Source organism: Adelges cooleyi, unplaced genomic scaffold, assembly GCF_023614345.1.
Source record: "Adelges cooleyi isolate 19-005CV unplaced genomic scaffold, UGA_ACOO_1.1 ACOO_flye_CR_arks_rails_tigmint_CR_PRNA_30, whole genome shotgun sequence".
Taxonomy (NCBI): Eukaryota; Metazoa; Arthropoda; class Insecta; order Hemiptera; family Adelgidae; genus Adelges; species Adelges cooleyi.
This window is the reverse complement of record NW_026095971.1, coordinates 11,384,165-11,398,234: the sequence shown is the minus strand read 5'-3', so window position 1 is coordinate 11,398,234 and position 14,070 is coordinate 11,384,165. Positions and strand designations below refer to the sequence as shown.

General features: G+C 30.6%; 1 protein-coding gene across 1 annotated transcript in view; it reads left to right on the top strand.

Moving 5' to 3' along the window:
• Nucleotides 1–14,070, top strand: part of LOC126838206 (octopamine receptor beta-2R-like) — a 139,988-nt gene that overhangs the window by 44,843 nt on the left and 81,075 nt on the right. Inside the window, exon 3 of the mRNA XM_050572406.1 lies at nucleotides 12,948–12,973. The gene's annotated coding sequence lies outside the window, so the exon portion shown is untranslated. The remainder of the gene's footprint in view (nucleotides 1–12,947; nucleotides 12,974–14,070) is intronic.

Below are 14,070 nucleotides of genomic sequence, written 5' to 3'. Positions count from 1 at the left end.
CATTTGTTAACATTATTGAAAAAAAATGATGTACGTGTATTAATTTATGTTAATTTTCAAATACAGTGTTTTACATTGGTAAAAAAATAATAATTTAGAATTGAATACATATTTCTTAATGAAATTCGTTTCTTAATAATTTAATTCATCGTGTCGTTCAATGTAATTTGTATTTATTCTCTCCCTCTTAATTAAGCCGCGTTGTTAGTTGAAACGTTGTTCGAACGGTTTATTTTAATTTTTATTTAGGTAGTTTGTACAGTTGTTGCCATGCTCTCTGTACAAGTTGCATAAACATAATTATATCATTTGCGTTGCGCATCTTAAGCGAATCAAAACGGTCAAATTATTTTTTGGCAGCGCTCTGTCTATTATGTCACCGGCTACAGTTTTAGACGTCCTAGTTTGGCGGCAAAACAGAAAACACTATGCGCTGGTGCTGCCGGCGATTAAGTTGAGACGACAAAGACGAAAATGCAGTTCACACGTTTTATTTTTAACCAATATGATGTTTCACGTCGTCTATTAAACGCTTTATAAAATATCTCACATTCTTCCAGAAATAAATAAACCGTCCTGTCCAATTCCCTTCTTCTCGTCCGCCGTACAGCTGAATGGATGTAACCAAGCTAAAGCGTGACACTGACCATAATGGTTTTGCTACCAAGGAACAATAAAGCGACAATGCCGGTTTTTGACTTCATAAATAATGACCAGACTTCGGAAACTGTACAGACCTTTTTGGGCAAATAACTTTACCGACTTATTGAGACACATGGCTTGCGAATCACGACAATTCATTGTGCACGCCGTTCTCAACAGCCTAGCTATTTCAAAAATATTATATATTTTTGTAACTATATGCAACTTAAATAGGAATTAAGTAATAACGAAATAATTTCCGCATGATATAACACTACAATGTTTACCATTAACATTTAGTAACCCTCGGACCTTACAATAACAACCCGGTACAACCATTACTATTGCTTATAAACTATAAACTACAAATGTTTTTCTTATAAGAGTAATCTGATATTTTTTTTTGCATAACTATACATTGATAAATAATATACTGTATAAAATAATTTTACAACCGTATGTGTTGTATAAATGTACTCAAAAGTAACCAAGTATTGTAATTGTAAAAATAAATAACTTATTATATTGTATAAATATTTCATGTTTAATAATTAAAAAAAACGTCGATAAATTATTTACAAACATACAAATAATAGCGTGTGAAAAAACTATAAATTGTTTGCACATATTTATTTATCAGTGTATAATTTCTGTAGGAGTATAAAATAATAGTACCTAATCAACGAACATATTATTATTGACATATACCGGCTTTGAAATGGGTCAAAAGGATAAAACATTAATTAGCAGACAAAGCTCTTTTATTATATTTTATAACAGGTATCAACAATAATAAACGATAAAAATCCAAAGGAATCGATACTGTTATTTTATGAATAGTGTAATTTATAATTAATGACCACAAATAGTATGAATTATTATTCCGATACATAAGTAGTAGGTTATGCAAAAAAACTACAGTAAGAGTCTGTGACAAAAAGCTTATAGCAACATATATCAACACACTAAATAACCAAATAAAAGAATAACAAGACATCATAAATCCGCATATTTCAGTAATTTATTTACTAGTCATGTAAAACAAAAAAAATGAAAAAGTAAAACTCAATCAAAATACTTTTACTACAATTGCTGTATTAAAAATAAATTTGATTTCGTATAATTTTTTTATAGTGTATTTAGGAAACATAATAAATATAATGAAATAATAATTATGGTAAAAAACCAATAAATGTCAATCCCTTGGCAATACAACATGATGTACAAGGTGATCCACTTATCGTGAACCACTCAATATCTCATAGGGTTTAATAAGAATTTTTTATTTCTCTTTTATTAAAATAAAAACAATATTTACAATCTGCATACAAAATAAAACAATAGGTAAATGAGCTGAATATTAAAATTAGACAAGACGACGTGAAAGAAGGGAGCGTCCATTAACACTACTTCCAAATAAGAAATTACAATTTTTTTTTTCATATTTTTTTTATACAATGTGATCTCAATTTGTTCACATTTTTTTTTTGTTTTTACCCCCTAACTTAGTTTTTTTGATAGCAACTTTTAAAACTTAAATGGTAACATATATATTTTATTAACTCTTAAAATTGAAAATAATGTATTAAACATTTTGACTGGTCGATAACTAGTTTCGGATAGCTATTTCTTAAGTTATTGAAGTTTTAAATTTAGGGCAGGAGGAAAGGTGAAGTGTAGTGTTATTTTTTTCTGCGCGCATTTCCCAACCGCTCTTCCCCTCCCATCCTAACTTTAAAACTCTTATAACTTTAAAAATACAGGGTGGGGCGCGGTTACTTCCTTATTTAAAAAAATCGTAACACAAAAAGTATTGGAAATATTGATTTAATTTTTGTTTTATTGTACAGGGGTACATTTAAAGTTTTATTTCACTGGGTTTTAAAAACGACATCTCAAAGGTGGCCACCGTCCTCGTCAATGCACTGAGATGGCCGAAATCTCTTTAGCCGCCGAATGTTTGCGTGCAGATCGCCTAGAGGATTTCAAAAGCGCCGCCCTTACCCTCCCGATGTTTTCTGGCGTCCTGAAGGTTCTGGAAGATCCATCAAATTTCTTTTTCACAACTAACAGTATCCTTAAACGTGTCCTCCCATAAACAAATCGATTTCCGATCAGACACATGACCTACAGGCACGATGTTGAAATGCTTTCTGAAGTTGAGTTGTGATGACTGAACGGCCGAAGGAAAAGTAGGCCTCCACGGCGAACGCGCGCTCCTCCTTTGTCCACTGCATTGTTGACATTGAACTAGTCATAAAAAAAAAATTTAGTTACCGAGCTTTCGAACGCACCATATACCAACACTCTAGGAGTAATGGTTACTTTGTGGCGCGAGTTTCAAATAAGGAAGTAACCGCGCCCTACCCTGTAGTTATCCGAAACTGGTTATCGACCAGTCAAAATTTTTAGTATATTATTTTCAATTTAAAAAGTTAATAAAATATGTACGTTACCATTTAAGTTCAAAAGTTGCTATCAAAAAAACTAAGTTGAGAGGGGGGTATATAACAAAAAAAATTGTGAAAAATTAAGATCACATTGAATAAAAATAATATGAAAAAAAAATGTAATTCCTTATGAAAACCTAAGGAGATATTGAGTGGTTCACGATAAGTGGATCAACTTGTATAAAGTATTATTTTTAAAAATGTTGATCCATTATTCATAATGAAATATCGTACCAATTAAATAAAAAAATATACAGTTTATAAAAGGATTCACTTGGACGCAGTTTTCTAAACGAAAAAAAAAATGATCATTAATGAGTGGTTAATTAATAGCCTATAATAAAATATTTTATTAAAATTAAAATAGTACATACCACTTTAATAAATTATAAAGCTATTTTATAAATCACTAGACACCAATGTCTTTTTGATATACTTACTTCCATAGTATAGAAGTCCAAGAATATTTATCAACATCAACCCTTACATCATATATGCGTTATAAAATATGTATGCGAATTGCGAAGACCGCTAAAAGTGATCCCCGTGACTGTGCTGGGCCTGACTCTTTACTCAAAAGGGAATTTTAAAAGAGTATTTTTTTCAAACTTTAACAACATATATAATATATTTTTATTAGGCTTTTAGTTTACAATACTTTTAATACTTCAAACGAGGGAATTAAATTTTTTCAAAGGGTAGATTAGTTGGAAACGATTGAAAAACTTCCAAACAAAAAATTACCCTCTTATTGAAAATAGTAATTTTAAACTTCTCAAAGTTGATCATAACCCATTTAAGAGTCTATTAATACATGCATCAGGCATCTCAAAAATAAGCTATTAGAATTATAATAATTACTTGAAAATCTTTTTTTAAATTTTATTACTTGTGAAAATGCTAGATCTCGCTAAATGGATAATAGCTCTGCTGAAGATCCTTTAAAAACTTATTCTACAATCGCTTAAAATTTATAAAAGTTTAGAAAACTTAAAATAAAAACCAAATTTGTAGAAAGAATTGTGAGTTTCCAAACTTTATACATCATAGCTTTTTTTTGAAAATTTACAATCTGTATTAGTTAACACAATAGGTAAATGAGATGATATGTACAACAAAACAGTAATAAAATATAATATAAATAACAGAATGGCATGATAAGGGAGGCCATCCAATGATAGGACCCTTCAGACTAAATTAATTTAATTTGTTGATTTTTATAATTTATAAAAGATCTCGACACCAGCGCCTTTTAAGGCGACGAGGGGGGTTGTCAGGTAGTGTAAGTGAGGATAGGTGGGATATGAGAGGATTTTGGTGATTCCGTAGTTTTTTGTGAAATTTAGTGTAATATTGTTTGGTTAGTTGTTCAACAGTTTGGATTTTTAAGTCCTTGTGGAGTGTATTGTTTGTGAAGTACCATGGAGCGGAGGCTATTAGACGGAGGGATATGGTCTGGAATGCTTGAATGGTTTGAATTTGGGATGGTTTGGCGCTTCCCCAGATTTGTGAGCCATAAGTCCAGATGGGTCTTAAAAAAGATTTGTATATTGTTAATTTTGAATTTATAGAAAGTTTGGACTTTAATATTGGGCGAAGCATGTGTAGGCGATTATTTAATAATTTGCGTTTGGATTTTAGGTGTGGGCCCCATGTTAACTTTTGTCGATTATGATCCCTAGATATTTTACCTGCGGTATAATAGGAATACCAACACCTTGCAGTTGAAGGGGTGGGGAGTTTTTTTTTCTGAGTGTGAATGGAACATGAAATGATTTTTCAGGGTTTATTTTGACTCGCCCTCTGGTTGCCCAGGTACTTATTAAATCGAGATGGTTTTGAAGGGCGGAGGAAGCTATATCAGGATCAGTGTCGGAGGTCAGAACGGCTGTGTCATCAGCATAGGTTGCTATAGTTGTGTTAGATGTTGTGGGAAAATCGGATGTAAATATATTAAACAGGTCTGGGGAGAGATCACTGCCTTGCGGGACTCCAGCAAATATTGAAAAATATGGAGAGATTGAGGTGCCTTGCCTAACTGAAAAAGTTCGATTGAGAAGATAGGAACGGATTAACAAATAGTATGGTGCTGGAAGGAATTTTTTTAACTTGTAAAGTAGACCATCGTGCCACACTCTATCATATATTATAGCTAAAATGTAAAAAAAGAAAACCTAAAAAAAGTTCGGACAAATTCGCTTTAGATATAGTTAGTAGGTGATAATAAATTTGAAAGTGATAAGTAATTTCCTTTACACATTTTTTTATGTTAAAATAAGTTAGTGTTAAAACAATATTGCCGTGTTTCTTGTGAAGCCTTTTACAAGATATGAAAGCTTTTTTTTTTTTGTATACATGCATATACTATGGACCTACATATTATGTTAACCTTCAACTTTTGGGTTAAAATCGTAAGGATTTCTTCTGACTTCTGGTGATTTAGAATTTTGCTATATTTTACCAGCTATTAATCAATATTTTCTATCGCATTTAAATAGCTTACTATTTTTAATACATTATAATATTATTACCTCTCGTTTTATAAAATATTTAGGTTGTAATATTTTGCTTTAGCCACTTATGGAAAACGTGCATAATATGATCAAATAACCTTTTTTTCTTAGTAATTACATGACATATCATGTATAATATATTGGAATACATATTTCGATATCACAATTAAGCATTAATTTCATTACTCAATATTACTATGTTGGCAATTAACCCCAAGTATTTATTAATTTTTGTCATTTAATTAAATTCTTTAACAAATAAAAAAAACTTATTTTATAAATAATTGGAACAACACAATTTTTTTTTTGTAAAAGAAAATATTATTACCGTTAGTATTATACTCTATTTAATTATGTTCTATGTATCTATAGTTCTTTGTGTTCATGATTAATTATTATTTTATTTCATTCAGAACGATGACAATCCATATTTTATTAATGTATACTAACCGCCACAAATATACTAAAAGCACTGTGGTTTACTTGACAGAATTCTGTAATATACTTCACGATTTATTGATATTATTACTTCCATGAATAAAATGTAATTGGATTGTAATAAAAAGTCTATGTAGTGCACTACAAAGCCGCATAAATACAGGCTTAAAAATACCTTCTCAGTTTCGCATCGACTATAAAAAAGTCATACTTTTTTTATCCAGTCATTATTTTCAGATTTGCATACTTGTTAGCATTTTCTTTTATTAACAAAAAATTGTTTTTAATATCTATTTTAATGATGTTGCGCTCGAGGGATTGACTTAGGACACAATACTTCAGGCAATAAAAGGAATCTATCAAGAATGTATACAGGAAACAATGCATTTTTGTTAGTGAAAAATATGTGAAAGAATTCGTACACAGCTATAGAAATATCCGTTTTTCAATGTTTACTCCTAGGTAAATTGTTCTTTTGATCTTTGGTATTTGCCAATTAAATGTATGATTTCGTTGTGAAAATTCCTCTTTTCAGCTTCGTTCAAGGGAAGCTGAAACGGTACTGGCTAAGCAATAATCCGTAATTTTCTTTTTGTGTGATAAAATTTTCTCTATGTGTTGTCGACGACCGATTTCTTTGCCCATCGCTACTTTATCGATCAGAAATCTCATCGAGTTGATTGTTTCGGCGCGGCGTAGGGAAATAAAAATTAAAAATACCTCTTTCTCTTTACAATACATTCCTAAAAACACTTTTTAAGACTTTAATGGCTCTTCCGTTTATCACTTTTTTATTATTTATTATCACCTTCAAAGTAAAAAGATATTTTTTCAAAACCTATTTGCTAAGTTTTTTAATAATACATTTTATATTAAACGACGATCGATTAAACCAGTCGGGCGGTAAATAATTTATTTTGAGCTTTTGGGGATTATTGCAATCAATGAGATTAACTCGTGGTAGTATTATTTATTGTTTATACTACATTGGGTATTCAAACTTCTTTAAATATTTTTATCAACCTTTAATTAATTTAGATCTGTACAGTTTAATAAAAATTAATCTCGTTTATCATTGAAAATATCAAACACGGTTCGGTTTTTAAGTACAGCTCGTTAAGTTTTTCCGGCGTTGCGGGTCTTAAGTAGTATTTTTTTATCGTAATGGTAGGTTGGAAAAACTTGTGGTAAGACTCAAACGGTATTTTCTTAATACCACTATATTTTAGCTGCCGTATTAAAATATATTATGGCGTAGAAATAATGTTGGGTATACTTTTTAATAAAATAGTTTCATGTACAATTGTCAATTATTAATATGAAATAAACTATTGTAGAAAATTATAAAAACATGAAATTTGTGCCTATCATCAACACGAATAGTATGACACTTCCACCTAACACCACCAGGAAGATGAAAAATACTCAATTATGGACAATAAACATGTGTGGGTTAACCTATTTGCTTCTTATATAATACCTGAAAAATAAATAAAATATTTATTATCTACCGAACTTCCCGACGCTACGGGCTTCTTTAATATACTAGTTTTCATAAAAATGTTTTAAGAAATTTAAACGTTGTCACTATCGATCTAAAACCATTATAGTTTTAAAATATTTATCTCATTATACGGCCGTCTTCATGCCTTTAATTTGTGTTCAATTTAAATGTTTCCATTAATTCACTTGGTGTATAACATAATATACATTTTAATTGATTTAATTAATAATTTTGAAATAATTATGTTTCAATTTGAAGTCATGCATAATAACTTTTATGTCATGCAAATGACATAAAAGTTTTTGTAAAAATGTATGTTTTAGTATTATATACATTTTTATAGTATTTTTCAGCTTCGACACTATTTATCATAAAACAAAAAAAAAGAAGTAAAGTAGTAAGTAGTAAGTAGTTTTTTATGGAACAATGAAATAAAATTCTTAACAGTAATATGTGTGTCTATTGTTTACCTGGAATATATATTTTTAATATTTTTATTATAATGTATACATTGTCATAATAATATTTTGCTACGTGATAAACGTATGTACACCGCACGTTGTGTGATTTTTTGTAAGATAAAGACGGATTTTGGTGGTTAAATTACTAATTATAACTAGATTCAGATCCTGGTAAAATCAATAAGTTCTAATCACGCCGATAGGGATGTTCGATCAGCAAGGCACACGCGTGCAAACCGTTCCCTGCAGGATAAGTTTGCACGCAACAACTGCTTGCCGTCGACACATGATCGCTTTCCGTGCTTCGAATCGTTTGAGCGTTTTAATCAACCGAGTATGTGTATGTGCATGCCAACGTTGTAACAATGATAGTGCCGTCCCCGCAGTCAATCTCCGTTAAACGGTTCCTTCCGTGCTTACACACATCACTCGTATGTACTATTTACCCGTGTAGTACCGTATAACTTATAAATATAAAACTATACATATATTTATATTCATGGGTTCCAAAACGCCCATTAAAAATAATGGTATCCTTCCTTTGGGTCTCGCTCCTCTCTCCCATCGTGGTAATAACACTATATGATATGTGCCATCTCATTCTATAGCGGCGGCGGCGGAAAATCAAAAGTTACCGAGCAGGTAAACAGCGCGCACCTAAGTCGAAAACGTATTTTTATATATATACTTATATTCCTCCGGCGCTGTTTAAAATGTAAATTATACGCCATCCCTTGTGCCCAATTCTAAACATTGACTTTTCCACATTCTCTTGCAAGCGGTAAAAAAAAAAATTAAAATGAAAGTACATATTCACATGCACGTGACTATTTCCAAACGTTATATTGATATTCTCTCGGCGACAAAAGTACATTACCGACATTTAAGTGTGTGTGTGGCACGTGATTCAATATTTCAGTATTTTTCTACGAGGACTCTACTATATTGTAATACAGTAGGCAATTGATTCATGTCGAGATTTTAAAAATACGACCTGGAGTTTCAAAAGCTAATTATTCATTTAACTGTCGTTTCGATTTTATTTAAACACGTTTACCGAATTACTTTAGACGTTTGACGCTTCTTCCATAGTTTCTATTTCATTATTTACAAACATCTCATTCGCAATCTCGTCTAGACACAGTCGTACGAAAAAATAAAGTAGTCAAACTCCGTTAACTATCTTATACTTGTCCAAAGTTATTTATTTTTATTTATTTTTCCTATCGCGTTTATTATAAGAACACTCAAACAGAATACATACAGTTTCAGTTTAGACGTTAAAAAAAAAGCTAACCGTCATCGATTTTGACGTTTACACACGAATAACCAACTACAATAGATCAGTTAATCAGTATAAAGTTTTTTTTATAAATAAAAAAAACACATCGAAACAAAAGGTTTTTTTTATAGTAAAAAATACATGTATTATCAACCCGAAGTTTAAATACCCGGTATCCGCAGACCTAGACAATAAAATCAAATATAAAGAAAGTAGTCAGTCGATTTTATAATTTGGGGTGTCGTTCAAAAAACATATTATTATACATACTTGGTTTTGTTTGTGAAAAAAATAAAGAAACATAGGCACAACTCACGATTAAAAAACAAAAACCTGCGAGTAAAAAACGTTATAAATTATAATATAGGACGTCGGCGGGTGTTTAAGTTCTACGTGATGGCCGTGACTAGGACGACTAACCCTTTACTTTTATTCTGTCTCGTTAGTAATAATTATGAGTTATAATAAGGTCAATGTCATATCATAATAAAGTACAATTGTCATAACTATATTTATATGTGATTCGTGGTCGGGTTTTTTTGATGGTAATAACGAACGTGTGAGCCTAAATAAAGTCAAAATATAATTTGTAATCATACAAACTGTAAAAAAAACAAATCATACAGCACATTTAACGATTTTAATAAAATGTTTAGACTGTACAGTGCGTATTTGTAGAATGGCGATCATTAGTCATTACCTATAATATAATATAACATTATAATATTATACGCCTAGTGCATTATGTGATTTATTTATTCGTATGACTAGTGTATTATGTGATATACTTTTATACTCGGGCTTTGTGATCTGTTAATGTGTTTACGGAAATTAGCCTTTTTGGGTAAGTTTTAAAATTATTTGTTAACCAGAGTGGTTCGAGCTCCGTATTCTAGAGGGCGAGTCAAATGTGCCAATTATTCCTGAAATTATTTATACATAGTACATTGTTATTGTACAATGTACATATTAATATAGGTACCTAAAAGACAAATAAAATATATATTTTACCTTTTAAACACTTTAAAAGCTATCCTCTAAAATAACTTTTGTACATAATAGTTTTTTTACTTAAACGCATACCTACTAGGAATCACCCTGTACTTAGGTTTTAACTGTATAATCGATATAATAATTATGAATGGGCAGTGATGTAGACGAAAGTGTACATGGACAAGCTAAATACTTTGAAATTCCGGCGCTCCTCATTTAACAGGTAATTAGTAGTCGCTTGGACCCGATGAACTTCAAAAGCAGCGGCCGGTCAAAAGCAATAAGTACGGAGAATGCGTTTACAAAGTTAAGCGACCTCAAAAACGGTTGGGGTTCAAACGGTCCGAGGTGCGCATAACGAAAAGTAAATTTGCTTTGAACATAATTAAAACAAACGCTTACGCGGCTTCGATTTTGGCAACAAAATCAATACGAAACTATTTGGAAAACGTTTGGAGATCGCATTAAAAAATAGCCAAGAAAACGGTTAACATAATGGTTTTATATTTTCCCATCCAATTTATCTCGTTCGGGTCTCGCCTTTTTCCCCTTTTTTTTGCTCTTTTATTGCCTTTAAATCGTTCTCCATTAGACGTAGTTTATTCCGACTCGGTTCGGTTGACAAGTCTCGAACGTTTCTACGGGTATTAATGGTTACTGCGGATCTCCGTTTTCCTCCTTCAGCTTTATACTTATACACCTTCTGTGTGTATAAAAACTGTTTTTATAATGCGTATATATTACGTTAGATACGTAAAAACGAGTCAGAAAGAGAGAAAAAACTCATGCACACACACACACATATATATATTATTGTAACGCCACTCCTAGTATTGTGATTATATTGAAGTCGGATCCCGGGGTACCTACTTCTTGACGCCGCAACATTTCTGTTTAAGTATTGTTATTGTAGTAATCGCCATAAACGATGCTATGCACATTCGCCGGTAGGTATAAATGAAAAATATTTTTTAAAAATCCGCCCCACTCGTCAGGAAAGATCACAGCCCAATTGCATAATATAAAAACGATTTGATCTAGGTATTGCAACCATTGCGTTAATAGTACTATTATCGCTGGATATTTGCTCGTTTTGCCGTTTCAAGTATATACGTATTTCCAAACGCTCTAGAGGCGTCGCTCTAAACGAATAAAACTTAATTTACAGTGTCATTCAATAGGTTATTATTGCGGACCGTCCACACCAGATTTCGTTGGAAACACAAAATCCTGTATTGACACTTGAAAGTAGTCGCCAGCCCTTGTTAATAGAATTTCACATTCTCCATGCATTACTACGTTATTATATTCAAATTATAAATAATGACGACGCAAATACAGTACTAGATTGAGTAGTAAAGACATTTCGGCGACATCGTTCATAAATATTATATTATCGTTTTAGTTTCGGCGTTTAAGGATTGACTGCACTGGAAGGGGGGGATGTTTAGACCCTGTAAAACGCGGTGCTCAGTTGTCTATTACGACTCGGTCTTGTAATTCGAAAAATATAAGATATACATTATTACGGTAAAGCTGACCGTTTTATTTGTACTCCAATCGAGTAAAACCGACCATATTTGCGTTTATTATACGTAATAATATTCTAATCAAAACGACCAATGTCTGCTCTCGGCAGGTATATTATATGATATAGAAGACTGATAAAGATAATAGTAATAGCTTTAGTTATGCTAAAAAGCCGAAAAGGTATTTATTTACACGAATAGTTTTTACTAAAACTTTGTTTTGAATAAATAATATATGTGTATAATATACATATTACGTAAGTCATTAGATGTTTCGTTCTATTTCTACTTTATCGTGTCAACCCGATGATAACAGTTGTTTTGAACAAAGTACATGTCGAGTTGGGCAATAATCATATATTTTCAACCTTCGCTGTTAGATGTCACTTTTCTTGACCAAAGTCGGAATACGCATAAACTTTACTTCAACTAACTGTAACTTTTCTGTATTTTGCATGACGTCTCGATTACAAGTTTCTCTGTGCCACTTTAATGGCAATATCAATTTAAACACATGATTTGCCAATGACTGGTGCAGTGTCAAAAATTCTGCCTGTAATGCATTTTAGTTCAAATGTGTCGTTTAAAATGGAACATATTATTATACATAAAATGTTATAAGACGCAGTAACATTCAAACAAAATGATTCTGATAATAATTATTGACTTAAGACTAGTGAATTGTGAAACTATTTAAAGATTAGTAATAAATTGACATACAATTTGATTAAATTCTAAACTTATTGTTAAAAAAAAGAAAACGTAAAAATATAAAGTTATTTTTCAAAGATTCGTACAACAATCTGAAAAGTATTTGTTTGTTATTAAATTGTTTGGTTTTGATTTATGTACCTATTTATTACAAAAAAATAATAATTTAAAAAATACCCGTTTCAACCAAAGTTATGGTCTTCGTACTTTGAGAAAAATTGCAGTAGACATGAATGCATTGATGAAAAACAATAAATTTGTACAATTTTTTTTAATTTCCTATCTGATTAATACTTTAACGTTGGTGATACCGAGTTTGTTTCCCCATTTATCAATGAGCGTACACGGTACGCATATTTATCATACAGCTGTAGGGCGTAGATTTTTTTTTACTTTTAATGCTAATGTTATTTTTATGTTTCAGGTGGTCACGAGGATTTTTGGTTGCAGGTGAGTTGAACATAGTAACGCAATAGGTAATTAGTTGTTTGAAAAATGGAGTTTTACCACAAACGTGAGACTGTATAGGTTAAGCTGTAACTTTTTTTGTGCGGAAATGGATGCAGTAAAACATAGATTAGGCAAACAAATAAAATTTAGCACAAAAAGGGGAACGTAACATAATTCTATGTTTATTTTTAATTACATTTATACAAAAAATGCCATTGTTGTGTCTATTGAATAATTACACTGAAAATAAAAAACCCGGATTATATAATGTTCCGTTTAAACAATTATTACTGGTCTAATGACCATGCTATGACTTACTATTACATTCAGTGAAAAATATTTTCAATATATTTGGACAAATGTAGATTACTTCTAAAAGAGCCTAAGAACACGATAAAAATGTTAATTGTAGACGTTACTATAGAATATTTAAATAAATTTAATGGTCATATTAGTGATTTTACCTAAATTTCTTGACTTTATTTGTTGAAAGAATTTCCTTATAGAGATGCAATTAAAAACTAATGCAAGCGTAAAGATTAAGAACTTACTGAAGACTCTCGTCTACCGTAAACTAATAATAATAATAATATATATAATATATATACATATATATATATATATATATATATATATATATGTATATACAGCTCAACTTGTCAAACCATGTATTATTTATTTTACAAAAATGAGATGTACATGTTATGGACTTATATAATTTATTGTTTACAAACATATATTTAAATTAATAAACATTATTATTTATAGTACAACCTATTAGATAGTAAATTTTGTTAATTAATTCTTATTTCTACCTACATGTTATCATGTAGTAATAACTATAAAAGTAATAACTTTTATTATTAAATTCTTGAAAATACCATTTTGTAGTACATATTAACATTGAAAAAATTCTAATGGTCTTTTGTAAACCAAATTTGTATTTGGAAAAAACTCATTCATCCTTCCCTCGTGTATTCACAGTAACACATGTGATGGCTTAATCACATGACATCCCATTTATTTGAAGGAGGCTAGTTTTTTTTATTATTATCATTATAATAAAAATAATAAAACATATATAATTATATATATTA